Genomic DNA, 15,240 nt, shown 5'->3' with positions numbered 1-15,240 from the left:
CCTCCTGATGAATTTTATCGCTTATTAACGTTTACTAATACCTAAAGTTGCATTACAAACGTATTTCGAAGTGTTTTGTGAAAGTTTATCGTCGACTTTTTGAATTTTAAAAAATGACGTTACGTTTTGAAACAATGTTTTTTTCGTTTATCACACAGTCTACATATAACGATATCTAGGCTTTATATGGACGGATTTAATCGAAATAAAGACCCAAATAGTGTTTATGGGACATCTAGGAGTGCCAACAAAGAAGATGGTGAAAGGTAATGAATGTTTTCTATTTTATTGTGCGGTTTGTGTAACGCCGAAATGCTAATTATTTTGTTTACGTCCCCTGTGGGTCTTTTGGGGTGTTGCATGCTATCAGATAATAGCTTCTCATGCTTTCGCCGAAAAACATTTTAAAAATCTGACTTGTTGCCTGGATTCACAACGAGTGTAGCTTTAATTCGATACCCTGCATGTGTATTTTAATGAACTTTTGAGTTTTAACTAATACTATTAGCATTTAGCGTAGCGCATTTGCATTTCCAGAGCTCTAGTTGGGACGCAAGCGTCCCGAGTAGAAGCAACAGGTTAATCTTGGAACTACCCATCCAAGTTCCGGGAGAATTGTCATCAACTACACTAATTAGCAAAGCACAACGGTCAAAATATATTACTCTAAAATATTCATATTCATGAAATCACAAGTGAAATATAATGAAACACAGCTTAGCCTTTTGTTAATCACCCTGTCATCTCAGATTTTGAAATTATGCTTTACAGCCGAAGCAAGACAAGCGTTTGTGTAAGTTTATCGATAGCCTAGCATAGCATTATGTCCAGCTAGCAGCAGGAAGCTTGGTCACGAAAATCAGAAAAGCAATAAAAATAACCGTTTACCTTTGATGATCTTCGGATGTTTTCACTCACGAGACTCCCAGTTAGACAGCAAATGTTCCTTTTGTTCCATAAAAATTATTTTTATACCCAAAATACCTCCGTTTGTTGGTCACGTTATGTTCAGAAATCGCCGGAAAAAAAATCCAAATTATAACCATAATATCGACAGAAACATGGGAAACGTTTTTTATAATCAATCCTCAAGGTGTTTTTCAAAAATCTATTCGATAATATATCAACCTATATTATAAAGGTAAAGAGGTAAAGAGCAGTAGAAATTAGGTAGAGCTGTAGAGATGAGGTAGAGAGAGGTAAAGAGCAGTAGAAATTAGGTAGAGAGAGGCAAAGATGAGGTAGAGAGAGAAGAGACGTTAGAGAGAGGTAGAGAACGATAGAGATGTAGTAGAGAGAGGTAGAGAGAGGTGGATATGTAGAGAGAGGTGGATATGAGGTAGAGATGAGGTATGGGGCATTAGAGAGGAGGTAGAAATGAGGTAGAGAGAGGTAGAGATGAGGTAGAGGGAGGTAGAGAGCTGTAGTATTGAGGTAGAAAGAGGTAGAGATGAGGTAGATATGAGGTAGAGAGAGGTCGAGATGAGAACGAGGAAAGTAGAGATTAGGTAGAGAGAGGTAGAGATGAGGTAGACATGACGTAGAGAGCGGTATAGATGAGGTAGAGATGAGTTAAAGATGAGGAATAGAGCATTTAAGATAAGGTAGAGAGATAGGATGCGAGAGGTAGAGAGAGGCAGAGAGCAGTATAAATTTGGAAGATAGAGGTAGAGAGGGGTAGAGAGAGGTAGAGATGAGGTAGAGGGAGGTAGAGAGCGGTTGAGATGAGGTAGAGAGTGGAAGCGATGAGGTAGAGAGCGGAAGAGATGAGATAGAAAGCAGTAAAGAGAGGTAGAGATGAGATAGAGATGAGGTATAGAGCATTAGAGATGAGGTAGAGAGAGGAAAAATGAGGTAGAGGGAGGTAGAGATGTAGAGAGGGGTAGAGGGAGGTATAGAGCAGTATTAATGAGGTAGAGAGGGGTAGAGATGAGGTGGAGATGATGTAGAGAGAGGTGGAGATGAGGTAGAGAGAGGTAAAGATGAGGTAGAGAGAGGTAGAGATGAAGTAGAGGGAGGATATGATTAGGTGGAGGGAGGTAGAAAACAGTAAACATGAGTTAGACAGAGGTGGAGAGAGGCAGCGATGAGGTATAGATGAGGTAGACATGAGGTAGAGAATGGTAGAGATGAGGTAGTGAGAGGGACATTTGAGGTAGAGAAAGAAGTAATAGGTATAGAGAGGTAGAGAGAGGTAGAGAGTGGTAGAGAGTGGTAGAGAGAGGTAGATATGCGGTAGAGATGAGATATATAGCATTAGAGATGAGGTACAGATGAGGTAGAGAGAGGTAAAGATGAGGTAGACATGAGGTAGACATGAGGTAGAGATAGGTATAGATTAGGTAGCGAGAGGTAGAGATGAGGTATAGAGCATTAGAGATGGGGTAGAGAGAGGTAGATATGGGGTAGATAGAAGTAGTAATGAGCTAGAGAGAGGTAGAGTTGAGCTACAGATGAGCTAGAGATGAGTTAGAGATGAGTTAGAGGGAGGTAGAGAGCAGTAGAAACGCGGTAGATAGAGGTAGAGAGGGGTAGAGTTAGAGATGAGGTAGAGATGAGAAAGAGGGAGGTAGAGAGTTAGAGAGAGGTAAAGAGCAGTAGAGATGAGGTAGAGATGAGGTAGAGAGAGGTAAATATGAGGTAGCTGGAGGTAGAGAGATAGAGAGAGGCAGAGATTAGGTAGAGAGAGGTAGAGCGCAGTAGTAATGAGGTAGAGAGAGGTAGAGATGAGGTAGAGATGAGGTAGACATGATTTAGAGAGTGGTAGAGATGAGGTAGAGCTGAGGTATAGAGCATTAGAGATTTGGTAGAGATTAGGTAAAGAGAGGTAGAGATGAGGTAGAGATAGAAGAGATATGAAGAGAGAGGTAGAGATGAGGTAGAGAGGAGGTAGAGGGAAGTAGAGAGGAGTAGAAATGAGGTAGAGAGAGGTAATGATGAGGTAGAGAGGTAAAGATGAGGTAGAGAGAGAAGAGATAGGTAGAGAGAGGTAGAGAGAGGTAGAGAGTGGCAGAGAGAGGTACAGATTAGGTAGAGATGAGGTAGGGATGAGGTATAGAGTTTTAGAGATGAGGTAGAGAGAGGTAGAGGGAGTTAGAGTGGTAGAGAAAGGTAGAGATTAGGTGAGATGGGGTAGAGAGCAGTAGAGATGAGGTGGAGGTGAGGTAGAGGGAGATAAAATGAGGTAGAGAGAAGAGATCGGTAGAGAGCGGTAGAGAGAGGTAGAGATGAGGTAGAGAGAGGCAGAGAGAGGCAGAGATCAGGCAGAGATGAGGTAGAGAGCGGTAGAAAGGAAATTGATAAAAGGAAGAAAGGAGCAGAATTGGACGAGGACTTATTCATAACAAGAGTGCAGATGGCCATAGCAGATGGTTTAATTTCTGCCCCTCTATTGATGGTATGGCCCAGGGCTACCACTGGCCTGATGGGTAATGGATATTACCTCACTGAGCCCAGGGTCCATTCTCCGGACTGAGAGAAGGTGGTTGATGAGAATTTATGCAGGTCCTATATCTGTTCTTGGCAGGTTCTAGTTAGCTGAGAACTGAGGTGTCTAAACTGTCAACGATATGAAGGAATTGATGATGAGAATTTCCATTGCAAACTGCAATAAATGTCAAAACTGTTATCAATGTTGACATCAGTGCTTATAATAGATATTTCTTGGTGGTCAATGGCAACATGATGTCCACCTCCATAGACACATTTTTTTTAAATAATTGTCTTTTCTAAGCTCTGATATATATATCTGTAAATCATGTGACTTTAACCCACATCTGTTTCCCATTCACTCACTGCATATGTCCTGGTATTATGTCCTGATTAACATTAACCCCTTTCCGCTAGCGGAACCCCTCGCCAACAGCCAATGAAATTACAGGGTGCCAAATACAAATCAACAGAAATCTCATAAATCAAATTTCTCAAACATACAAGTATTAGGCACCATTTTAAAGATAAAATTCTCGTAATTCAGCCACAGTGTCTGATTTAAAAAATGCTTTACAGCAAAAGCTCCACAAACGATTATATTAGGTCACCACCAAGCCACAGAAAAACCAAGCCATTTTTCCAGCCAAAGAGAGGAGTCACAAAATAGGACAAATAGAGATAAACTTAATCACTAACCTTTAATGATCTTCATCAGATGACACTCATAGGGTTTCATGTTACACAATACATGGATCTTTTGTTCGATAAAGTGCATATTTATATCAAAGAATCTCATTTTATGTTGGCACGTTACGTTCAGTACTAAAACATGCTGTGATTGTGCAGAGTGCCACATGAATTCACAGAAATACTCATTATAAATGTTTATGAAAATTCAAGTGTTATGCATGGAATTTTAGCTACACTTCTCCATAACAAAAGGCTAAGCTGTGTTTCGCTATATTTCACTTGTGATTTCATGAATATGAATATTTTCTAGTAAGATTATTTGACTGTTGCGCTATGCTATTTAGCGTAGTTGATGACAATTATCCCGGATCCGGGATGGGTGGTTCTGAAACCTCTGTGTCAGATTTTAAAACAACTTTACGGAATAAGCATAATCTGAGTTTTTTTAATTTTTAGGGCGTTTGGTAAACAAATCCAAAAGCGTGTTCAGGTCCAGTCGGACGAAAAGTTCAAAAAGTTATATTACAGGTCGAAGACACTTGTCAAACTAAGAATAGAATCAATCTTTAGGATGTTTTTATCATAAATGTTCAATAATGTTCCAACCGGAGAATTCCATTGTCTGTAGAAAAGCAATGGAACGCAGGTCGCTCTCATGTGAAATGCACGTGACCAGTGCGTGTCTCTCTGTCAGACCACTGACTCAAAGAGCTCTCATCCGGTCCCACTTCACGGAAGAAGCCTGAAACAACATTCTAAAGACGGTTGACATCTAGTGGAAGCCTTTGGAAGTGCAACATAACCCATATCCCACTGTGAATTCGATAGGGACTTGTAACGCTCGTCTGATGAAGAATGAGGAGTGGACCAAAGCGTAGCGTGATACGTGTCCATGATTTTTTATTAACTCAGAACACTTTGAACAAAAATAACAAAGAGCCAAACAAACAGTTCTGTAAGGTAACCAAACTAAACAGAAAACAACTACCCACAAAACACAGGTCGGAAAAAGCTGCCTAAGTATGATTCTCAATCAGAGACAACGATAGACAGCTGCCTCTGATTGAGAATCACACCCGGCCAAACACCAAAAAAATAGAAAACATCGTTGCTGGAGGCTCCGGACTGGAGACCGTCGTTGCTGGAGGCTCCGGACTGGAGACCCTCGCTGGAGGCTCTGGACTGGAGACCGTCACTGGAGGCTCCGGATTGGAGGCCGTCGTCGGAGACTTCGTGCCATGGATCATCACTGGAGGCTTCGTGCCATGGATCATCACTGGAGGCTTCGTGCCATGGATCATCACTGGAGGTTTCGTGCCATGGATCATCACTGGAGGTTTCGTGCCATGGATCATCACTGGAGGCTTCTTGCCAGTGATCAACACTGGAGGCTTCGTGCCATGGATCATCACTGGAGGCTTCTTGCCATGGATCATCACTGGAGGCTTCTTGCCAGTGATCATCACTGGAGGCTTCGTGCCATGGATCATCACTGGAGGTTTCGTGCCATGGATCATCACTGGAGGCTTCTTGCCAGTGATCATCACTGGAGCCTCCGTCCCATGGATCATCACTGGATGCTTCTTGCCATGGATCATCACTGAAGGCTTCTTGCCAGTGATCATCAATGGAGGCTTCGTGCCAGTGATCATCACTGGAGGCTTTGTACCATGGATTATCACTGGAGGCTTCGTACCATGGATCATCACTGGAGGCTTCGTGCCATGGATCATCACTGAAGGCTTCTTGCCAGTGATCATCACTGGAGGCTTCGTGCCAGTGATCATCACTGGAGGCTTTGTACCATGGATTATCACTGGAGGCTTCGTGCCATGGATCATCACTGGAGGCTTCGTGCCATGGATCATCACTGGAGGTTTCGTGCCATGGATCATAACTGGAGGCTTCGTGCCATGGATCATCACTGGAGGCTTCATGCCATGGATCATCACTGGAGGCTTCGTGCCAGTGATCATCACTGGAGGCTTCGTACCATGGATCATCACTCGAGGCTTCTTGCCAGTGATCATCACTGGAGGCTTCGTGCCATGGATCATCACTGGAGGCTTCTTGCCAGTGATCATCACTGGAGGCTTCGTGCCAGTGATCATCACTGGAGGCTTCGTGCCAGTGATCATCACTGGAGGCTTCGTACCATGGATCATCACTGGAGGCTTCGTGCCAGTGATCATCACTGGAGGCTTCGTACCATGGATCATCACTGGAGGCTTCATGCCATGGATCATCACTGGGGGCTTCGTGCCATGGATTATCACTGGAGGGAGGAGACGTATGGGCAGTCTGGTATGTGAAGCTGCCACAGGGCTCATCAGGCTGGGGAGACATGCAAGAGTATTATTTCTGGGCGCAGGCACAGGACTCACCAGGCTGGAGAGACATACAGGAGGCCCTGTCCTTGGCAGAGGCACTGGATACACTGGGCCATGGAGACGCACTCGAGGTCTCGAGCTAAGAGCCTTCCAGGCTGGATGGTGACTTTGGCCCAGCACGTGCGGTGCGCAGGTACAGGATGCACTGAGCTGTGCAGACGCACTGGAGACACAGTGTGCAGGGCCGGCGCAGGATAGCCTGGGCCGTAGAGATGTACTGGAGGTCTGGAGAGCAGGGCTGGCGCAATCCGTCCTTGCTGGATGCTCACCCTAGCCCGGCAGATGCGGGGAGCTGGGATGTAGCGCACAGGGCTAAGAACGCGTACTGGAGACACCGTGCGCTCCACCGCATAACACGGTGCCTGACCAGTACGAAGCTCCCTCCGGTAAGCACGGGGAGTTGGCTCAGGGCTCCAACCTGGCTCAGCCAATCTTCCCGTGTTCCCCCCCAAATTGTTGTCTTTAGTGCCAGCCTTGTCCCCGTGTAATCCCTGGCCCTTTTACTAGCTGCCTCCGCCTTCCTTGCTGCTTCGACCTGCTCCCATGGCAGGCGATCTTTTCCGACCAGGATCTCCTCCCACGTGTAGGATCCTTTGCGGATCCTTTGCCGTCCAGGATGTCCTCCTATGTCCAGTCCTCCTTACCATGCTGCTTGGTCCTTTGGTGGTGGGTAGTTCTGTAATGCTCGTCTGATGAAGAATGAGGAGTGGACCAAAGCGCAGCGTGGTACGTGTAAATTATTTTTTATTAACTCAGAACACTTTGAACAAAAATAACAAAGAGCCAAAAGAACAGTTCTGTAAGGTAACCAAACGAAATAGAAAACAACTAGCCACAAAAAGCTGCTTAAGTATGATGCTCAATCAGAGACAACGATAGACAGCTGCCTCTGATTGAGAACCACACCCAGGCAAACACAAAGAAATAGAAAACATAGAAATAAAGAAACTAGAATGCCCACCCTAGTCACACCCTGGCCTAACCAAACTAGAGAATAAAATCCTCTCTATGGCCAGGGCGTGACAGGGCTTAATTCAAAAACTACAAACCTCAGATTTCCCACTTCCTGTTTTGATCTTTTCTCAGGTTTTTTCCTGACATTTGAGTTATGTTATACTCACAAACATCATTCAAACAGTTTTAGAAACTTCAGGGTGTCTTCTATCCAATATGAATACTAATATGCATATATTAGCATCTGAGACTGAGTAGGAGGCAGTTTACTCTGGGCAAGCTATTCATCCAAACGTGAAAATGCTGCCCCCTATCCCAAACAGGTTTTAAGGTATTGTGACCTGTAAGGTATGCCACTAACCAGGCTTGGTGACTGTGTTAAGGAGTGACACACACAGGGTTAGGATGACACACACAGGGTTAGGGTTAGGTTGACACACACAGGGTTAGGTTGACACACACAGGGTTAGGGTTAGGTTGACACACACAGGGTTAGGATGACACACACAGGGTTAGGGTTAGGTTGACACACACAGGGTTAGGATGACACACACAGGGTTAGGGTTAGGTTGACACACACAGGGTTAGGTTGACACACACAGGGTTAGGTTGACACACACAGGGTTAGGGTTAGGACACACACAGGGTTAGGTTGACACACACAGGGTTAGGTTGACACACACAGGGTTAGGGTTAGGTTGACACACACAGGGTTAGGTTGACACACACAGGGTTAGGATGACACACACAGGGTTAGGGTTAGGTTGACACACACAGGGTTAGGATGACACACACAGGGTTAGGGTTAGGTTGACACACACAGGGTTAGGTTGACACACACAGGGTTAGGTTGACACACACAGGGTTAGGGTTAGGTTGACACACACAGGGTTAGGTTGACACACACAGGGTTAGGTTGACACACACAGGGTTAGGTTGACACACACAGGGTTAGGGTTAGGTTGACACACACAGGGTTAGGTTGACACACACAGGGTTAGGTTGACACACACAGGGTTAGGATGACACACACAGGGTTAGGGTTAGGTTGACACACACAGGGTTAGGATGACACACACAGGGTTAGGGTTAGGTTGACACACACAGGGTTAGGTTGACACACACAGGGTTAGGATGACACACACAGGGTTAGGGTTAGGTTGACACACACAGGGTTAGGTTGACACACACAGGGTTAGGGTTAGGTTGACACACACAGTGTTAGGTTGACACACACAGGGTTAGGTTGACACACACAGGGTTAGGGTTAGGTTGACACACACAGGGTTAGGATGACACACACAGGGTTATGTTGACACACACAGGGTTAGGGTTAGGTTGACACACACAGTGTTAGGTTGACACACACAGGGTTAGGGTTGGGTTGACACACACAGTGTTAGGTTGACACACACAGGGTTAGGTTGACACACACAGGGTTAGGGTTAGGTTGACACACACAGGGTTAGGTTGACGCCAGGACAGCGGAGTCAATCACCACCTTCCGGAGACACCTGAAACCCCACCTCTTTAAGGAATACCTAGGATAGGATAAAGTAATCCCCCCCTTAAAAGATTTAGATGCACTACTGTTTCACTGGATGTCATAAGGTGAATGCACCAATTTGTAAGTCGCTCTGGATAAGAGCGTCTGCTAAATGACTTAAATGTAATGTAAATGTTGACACACACAGGGTTAGGGTTAGGTTGACACACACAGTGTTAGTGTAAGATTGACAAACACATGGTTAGGGTTAGGTTGACACACACAGGGTTAGTGTTAGATTGACAAACACAGTGTTAGTGTAAGATTGACAAACACATGGTTAGGGTTAGGTTGACACACAGGGTTAGTGTTAGGTTGACACACACGGGGTTAGGTTGACACACACACAGGGTTAGGGTTAGGTTGACACACACAGGGTTAGGTTGACACAGGGTTAGGTTGACACACACAGGGTTAGGTTGACACAGACAGGGTTAGGGTTAGGTTGACACACATAGGGTGAAGTTGACACACACAGGGTTAGGGTTAGGGTGACACACACAGGGTTAGGTTGACACAGGGTTAGGTTGACACACACAGGGTTAGGTTGTCACAGACAGGGTTAGGGTTAGGTTGACACACATAGGGTTAGGTTGACACAGACAGGGTTAGGTTGACACACACAGGGTTAGGTTGACACAGACAGGGTTAGGGTTAGGTTGACACACATAGGGTTAGGTTGACACACATAGGGTGAAGTTGACACACATAGGGTGAAGTTGACACACATAGGGTGAAGTTGACACACACAGGGTTAGGTTGACACAGGGTTAGGTTGACACACACAGGGTTAGGTTGACACAGACAGGGTTAGGGTTAGGATGACACAGACAGGGTTAGGGTTAGGTTGACACAGACAGGGTTAGGTTGACATAGACAGGGTTAGGTTGACACACACAGGGTTAGGTTGACACAGGGTTAGGTTGACACACATAGGGTTAGGTTGACACAGACAGGGTTAGGGTTAGGTTGACACACACAGGGTTAGGTTGACACAGACAGGGTTAGGGTTAGGTTGACACACATAGGGTTAGGTTGACACAGACAGGGTTAGGGTTAGGTTGACACACATAGGGTGAAGTTGACACACACACAGGGTTAGGTTGACACACACACAGGGTTAGTGTTAGGTTGACACACACAGGGTTAGGTTGACACAGGGTTAGGTTGACACACACAGGGTTAGGTTGACACAGACAGGGTTAGGGTTAGGTTGACACACATAGGGTGAAGTTGACACACACAGGGTTAGGGTTAGGTTGACACACACAGGGTTAGGTTGACACAGGGTTAGGTTGACACACACAGGGTTAGGTTGACACAGACAGGGTTAGGGTTAGGTTGACACACATAGGGTTAGGTTGACACAGACAGGGTTAGGTTGACACACACAGGGTTAGGTTGACACAGACAGGGTTAGGGTTAGGTTGACACACATAGGGTTAGGTTGACACACATAGGGTGAAGTTGACACACATAGGGTGAAGTTGACACACATAGGGTGAAGTTGACACACACAGGGTTAGGGTTAAGTTGACACACACAGGGTTAGGTTGACACAGGGTTAGGTTGACACACACAGGGTTAGGTTGACACAGACAGGGTTAGGGTTAGGATGACACAGACAGGGTTAGGGTTAGGTTGACACAGACAGGGTTAGGTTGACATAGACAGGGTTAGGTTGACACACACAAGGTTAGGTTGACACAGGGTTAGGTTGACACACATAGGGTTAGGTTGACACAGACAGGGTTAGGGTTAGGTTGACACACACAGGGTTAGGGTTAGGTTGACACACATAGGGTTAGGTTGACACAGACAGGGTTAGGGTTAGGTTCACACACATAGGGTGAAGTTGACACACACACAGGGTTAGGTTGACACACACACAGGGTTAGTGTTAGGTTGACACACACAGGGTTAGGTTGACACAGGGTTAGGTTGACACACACAGGGTTAGGTTGACACAGACAGGGTTAGGGTTAGGTTGACACACATAGGGTGAAGTTGACACACACAGGGTTAGGGTTAGGTTGACACACACAGGGTTAGGTTGACACAGGGTTAGGTTGACACACACAGGGTTAGGTTGACACAGACAGGGTTAGGGTTAGGTTGACACACATAGGGTTAGGTTGACACAGACAGGGTTAGGATGACACACACATGGTTAGGTTGACACACATAGGGTGAAGTTGACACACACAGGGTTAGGGTTAGGTTGACACACACAGGGTTAGGTTGACACAGGGTTAGGTTGACACACACAGGGTTAGGTTGACACAGACAGGGTTAGGGTTAGGTTGACACACATAGGGTTAGGTTGACACAGACAGGGTTAGGATGACACACACAGGGTTAGGTTGACACAGACAGGGTTAGGGTTAGGTTGACACACATAGGGTTAGGTTGACACAGACAGGGTTAGGATGACACACACAGGGTTAGGTTGACACACATAGGGTGAAGTTGACACACATAGGGTGAAGTTGACACACACAGGGTTAGGGTTAAGTTGACACACACAGGGTTAGGTTGACACAGGGTTAGGTAGACACACACAGGGTTAGGTTGACACAGACAGGGTTAGGGTTAGGTTGACACAGACAGGGTTAGGGTTAGGTTGACACACATAGGGTTAGGTTGACACAGTCAGGGTTAGGTTGACACACACAGGGTTAGGTTGACACACATAGGGTTAGGTTGACACAGACAGGGTTAGGGTTAGGTTGACACACATAGGATAAAGTTGACACACACACAGGGTTAGGGTTAGGTTGACACACACAGGGTTAGGTTGACACACACAGGGTTAGGTTGACACAGACAGGGTTAGGGTTAGGTTGACACACACAGGGTTAGGTTGACACACGCAGGGTTAGGTTGACACACATAGGGTGAAGTTGACACACACAGGGTTAGGATGACACACACAGGGTTAGGTTGACAAACACAGGGTTAGGATGACACACACAGGGTTAGGTTGACAAACACAGGGTTAGGATGACACACACACAGGGTTAGGTTGACACACACAGGGTTAGGTTGACAAACACAGGGTTAGGTTGACACACACAGGGTTAGGTTGACAAACACAGGGTTAGGTTGACACACACAGGGTTAGGTTGACACACACAGGGTTAGGTTGACACACACAGGGTTAGGGTTAGGTTGACACACATAGGGTTAGGGTTAGGTTGACACACACAGGGTTAGGTTGACACACACAGGGTTAGGGTTAGGTTGACACACACAGGGTTAGGGTTAGGTTGACACACATAGGGTTAGGTTGACACGCACATGGTTAGGTTGACACACATAGGGTTAGGTTGACACACACAGGGTTAGGTTGACACACAGGGTTAGGGTTAGGTTGACACACACAGGGTTAGGTTGACACACACAGGGTTAGGGTTAGGTTGACACACACAGGGTTAGGTTGACACACACAGGGTTAGGTTGACACACACAGGGTTAGGTTGACACACACAGGGTTAGGTTGACACACAAAGGGTTAGGGTTAGGTTGAAACACACAGGGTTAGGATTAGTTTGACACACACAGGGTTAGGTTGACACACACAGGGTTAGGTTGACACACAAAGGGTTAGGGTTAGGTTGAAACACACAGGGTTAGGATTAGGTTGACACACACAGGGTTAGGTTGACACACACAGGGTTAGGCTTAGGTTGACACACACAGGGTTAGGTTGACATACACATAGTGCATTGTATTTTATTCATGCACTGCTTTCTGGAACGGGGCAGTTGAAAGAGTTAGGAGTGACAGATCTATGGAAATGCCACCCCCGAAAATGTTTCAAGATGCCTTCATAATCTGATCCAGAGGATGGGATTGCATGTGTGTGTGTGTGTGTGTGTGTGCTGGTGACTCTTTTCAGAGCAACACAGCTGTACAGTAATAAGAGCTTTGATTTGAGAGTGATACCTTGTAGTGGACCTACTGGTACACACACACACACACACACACACACACACACTCACACACACAATCACAATTTCTCCCAATGTGCTAGTTGAGCCATTCATCCTGCTTTCCCAAAGACAGGCCAGCAATTTGCCTTAATCCATATGGAATGGTTCTGAATGACCTCAGTCTATAAGGTCCAGGACTAGGGATTTACTCTGAGACAGCCAATCTAAACAACCTGATTTAACTTCTACTGTGTGTGTTCGTGTGTGTGTGTGTGTGTGTGTGTGTGTGTGTGTGTGTGTGTGTGTGTGTGTGTGTGTGTGTGTGTGTGTGTGTGTGTGTGTGTGTGTGTGTGTGTGTGTGTGTGTGTGTGTGTGTGTGTGTGTGTGTGTGTGTGTGTGTGTCCGACTAAAGCTTCTCCGTATCAGTCTTTCACATGATAAATGTAGTCTAAGATAAACCAGCCCACAATGACTCCCAAGGTGGCTGACTGGAGAAGTGAACGCCTGTTTCTCACAATCATTTCTTAGTTCAACCTTCACATGGCTGTCAATGGTAGCACAAACATATTTTAACTGTTTGTTTGAAAAATACCTCAGAAACATAGAAAACTCTACACACAGACATAGCGGAAGAAAATCATTAGGGGCCCTCTGCAGAATCAGTCAATGTACGCCTATGCTATGTACAACTGTCCTATGCACTTCTCAGTAGTTGATATTCAGATTTTCCTTATAAAGGTGTGTAACGGTTTTTGCAGCCGTTGTTTCCTTGCACATGCTGAATGAATGTAATTCAAAGACTGAAAACCCTCCCACCTGATGAATAAATGTAATTCAACAACTGAAAACCCTCCCACTTGCCCGGCCAACAGATATTCTGGTGGAATGTTCATTCAATAGGGTTTCAGTACATTTCTCTAAATCCATCCCTTTAAATACGGGGTGCCTTTAATAGAGAGACCATTCAGAATGTTAGAAAGCCATGTAAAATAGTGCATATTCATCTCCTTTTCAGCAATTGGTAGATTTAAAAATACTCTGATCTTGTTTATTATTTAGGGTATGGAAAGTATTTATGCATGATAAAAAGAGCCTTTACGGACTAAATATATTGGTGAATCAGAAATAGTGGTTTGATTCCTCCTGAAAGTTGCAATTTCCAAAAGTTCAATCAATGAAATATTGGAAAGTAAGAAAGGTGTACAATAGGGGTTGTACAGTAGTCTATATAGTAGTCTACAAATCTACCCTCATAATCCTCACTAATCATGGAACTGTGATGACAATGTTTTTTTGTGAACCGTGCTCCAGGTTTAAATTGCTATGACTGCGTTCTATAATGATTCAGATAGGCTACACATCCCAAACTATTGGGCAACTTGTAATACGTTCTCCTATTATGATCTACTATTGCTAGCGATCCTCTGGAACAACCACATGAAGTAGATTTCATTTGGAACCACCAGGCTGCTCAACTCTATTCATCGTTTCAGGGCACATAAAGGTGCTGGAATTATGAGAGAATTAAGTCAAGGTCAGATTACGGCTTTATCTGTAGATATCTCTACCACACCTTCATTTCTTTGGTCTTCAACCCAAACGAATAGCGGGTGAATAGCATGCTATTTTCATGCTTAAGTTCAAGGTCAGAATACGCACAGAGGAAAGTGCATAACCATAGAATTAGTTCCATTTACACATGCTTAACTCGAGTCAGAATTCCCCACCAGGTGAAGAATGCCTGCCCACAGGCAAATATTTCCTGCCTGAAGACAGTTTATCTCACCTGTGTGTGTGTGTGTGTCATACCACCAGCTGGGATTCCTTTGCTTAATTAATGGTGTGTCTCCGGAGCCTACCTACTGTGTGGAGTAGTTCTTCACTGTCTGTCCCTGAGCTGTATACACCCACTCAAACACATACACACACAGGTACACACATACACACACACACACACACACACACACACACACACACACACACACACACACACACACACACACACACACACACACACACACACACACACGTACGCACAGACACACACACACACACACACACACAGGTACGCACAGACACACACATACACACACAGGTACGCACAGACACACACATACACACACAGGTACGCACAGACACACACATACAGACACACACACACACACACACACACACACACACACACACACACACAGGTACGCACAGACACACACATACACACACACAGGTACGCACAGACACACACATACACAGTGTAAACTAATCCGGACAACGAAAGCGTATACATTTGGCC

The sequence above is a fragment of the Oncorhynchus nerka genome, linkage group LG13 (genome assembly GCF_034236695.1).
Source record: "Oncorhynchus nerka isolate Pitt River linkage group LG13, Oner_Uvic_2.0, whole genome shotgun sequence".
Classification (NCBI taxonomy): Eukaryota; Metazoa; Chordata; class Actinopteri; order Salmoniformes; family Salmonidae; genus Oncorhynchus; species Oncorhynchus nerka.
The sequence above is the reverse complement of the archived record's forward strand: the minus strand, read 5'-3'. Positions refer to the sequence as shown.